The sequence below is a fragment of the Thermobia domestica genome, chromosome 12 (assembly GCF_964235325.1).
Source record: "Thermobia domestica chromosome 12, izTheDome1.hap1.1, whole genome shotgun sequence".
Lineage (NCBI taxonomy): Eukaryota > Metazoa > Arthropoda > Insecta > Zygentoma > Lepismatidae > Thermobia > Thermobia domestica.
Genome location: NC_137465.1, coordinates 216,574,742 through 216,577,273, shown reverse-complemented (window position 1 = coordinate 216,577,273; position 2,532 = coordinate 216,574,742).

Sequence of the window (2,532 nt, the reverse complement as noted above, 5' to 3'; positions counted from 1 at the left end):
GTATTCTGCCTTTCGGCAGGTCCTGGGACTAGTGAGTTTTTTTTTTTTTAAATTGTAGATTTGGGTCTGGAAATATTTCTTCGACGCTTTTCTATTTTCAGCTTTCTTTTTCAACTCCCAATACTTTCTCCTATTTTTCAAATCATTGATTAGCCGTGTTCTTCTTCTTCCTATTCCTTGCTTCTCTTCCATCTTTTCTTCTATGGCGGTGTGAAGGAGACACTTTCTTCGCAAAATGTGTCCAATCCAATTGGCCTTCCTACGAAGGATGCTGGATAGAAGTGTTCTCTTCTCTCCTATCTGTTTCATAAATTTGCATTATAAGTTAGTGGGCACAAAGTACCCATCCCCCGTTGGTAGGAGATGTGACTGACATTTACCGGTAGAAGTGTCGCTCCTAGAGACAGTATAATAAATACATGCATCCCGCTTTTTCTGAATTTGGCAGTTTGTCTTATCTTGGGTAGCCCTGCTGTTTAATTCAGTTACTGTATTACTGTGTCTCATAAATTTATTATTTTCAGTTGGTCGACACAAAGTACCCCCTGTTAATCTTAGAAGTAACTGACATTTAGAAAACTCATTCCTAAATTACAATAATAATAAAAAAAATATTAGTCTTATTCCATGTACTGTTCACTTCAGTTTCACTTCAGTCACTGTAGATCTTTGCGAGAATTTCTAATTTGTTTCATTTGCGATATATATTTAGTCTTAACATGCGGGTACAAAATGACCCTTCCCTCCCTTCTTCTTGGTAGTCAGCGTTACAAAGATACCTATGTAGTGTAAGGGTTAGTCAACATATAGACACAGGCGCCGACTGCATGGGTTGTCGGGGCTCGAGCGAACACTGGTTATTTTTAATGGGTCTTAAATACCCATTGGATTTTTGTTGGGCGTTGAAATTAATTTGAAAATTACACTTCCATGCCGTGAAGAAAATTTACGTCATATGATGTGAATTTTACCAATGAATATAATCTATTTAATTTCATGATGCAGTCTTAAACGGTGATATAATCAATTGAAAAGGCTTTTTTTTTTTAAAGTTCTGTACACTATTAGCACTTTACGTTAATATTTTACATACTTATCATTCATCATCATCATCATGGGTATTCTGCCATTATTCACAGGCCAATTGTTGTAGCTAATAAGCTTCCATGCTCTACGGTCTTCTGCTAACCTCTTCGTGTTCACGTACGATCTTTCAGTTTTGATATCGTTCATTAATTGTAATCTCCTTTGTTCCTCCCTCTCTTTCCTGCCACAACGCCCTCTAGCACGTCCCTCACGATACAGTTTCTTTTTATCCAATGTCCCAACCAATTTCTCTACCTCTTCTTAATAATATCTAAAATTGTTCGTTTCTCCTCCCACATTTCTAACACCCTCTCATTCGTTTTCCGCTCGATCGAGCGAATTCTCTCCATTCTTCTCCACACCGACATTTCGAAAACTTTCAATCTTTTCATCATTTTTGTGTAATGTCCACATTTCTGCCCCTTTCTGTACAATACTTCACACGAAGCACTTCTTAACTCTGTATTCAAGGTGTCACAAAATAGATTTTTCTTCCTTCTAGAGGCTTCTTTCACCATTCCTATCCTTGCTTTTATTTCACGTTCGCACTTCCTGATCTTTAAGTATGCATTGTTATTTTTAAACTTTACTGTCACTTTCCTTGGGCCAAACACATTTGAAGTAGAAAAATAAAATCTCAGTGTTTAATTTTGAGTTTTGTTCTTTATAAAGTTGATGTAAGCGTGGAAATAAGGATATAAATAATAATAATAATAATAATAATAATAATAATAATAATAATAATAATAATAATAATAATAATAATAATAATAATAATAATAATAATAATAATAAAGTCCCGACGGCTTTGCAGTTTAAAAATAATTTCGCAGTTATATAATATTATTTCAGCACCATGCCCCCAGTTTGGGAAGACTGTTCTATCGAGTCTGTTAAAAATTAGAATACAAGAGACTTCGTGATTTAATTGTGAATATCACAGCGTGAGCACCTATTGAAAAAAAAAGTCGGCGCCTATGCGTATAGGTAATGTATTCTAAAGGTATCATTTAATGATTATTAGAACTGTTCTTGGATGTCAGTTTGGTTGAATTGTGTCAATGCCCTTTGTTTTCAGCGATGGTACGTATGCAAGACAAGACTTGCAGTTTGAAGGGAATCTCTGAGCCACTTTTGATTTGATTTGATTTTAACGTCCCTTTCAGCAGCGAGGATATCTGAGACGTCGACCTAATGATTAACGTGGAATCTGAACTACATGACCTCCCATCGGAAATCGAACCCGGTCTTCCACTCCATCACGCTAATCACTTAGTCACGTCACTGAACAACTGTAGTACGTTTGCATTCCCAGGAGGAATCGAACCTAGAACTTCGTGCATCAAAAACAAAAGCGGTTAAACCAGGACGAAGGGCTTATCTCACCTCAAAAGTTAAAATTTGCTATGTAAAGTTGCGAATATGAGTACTTCAAAAAGGAATGTG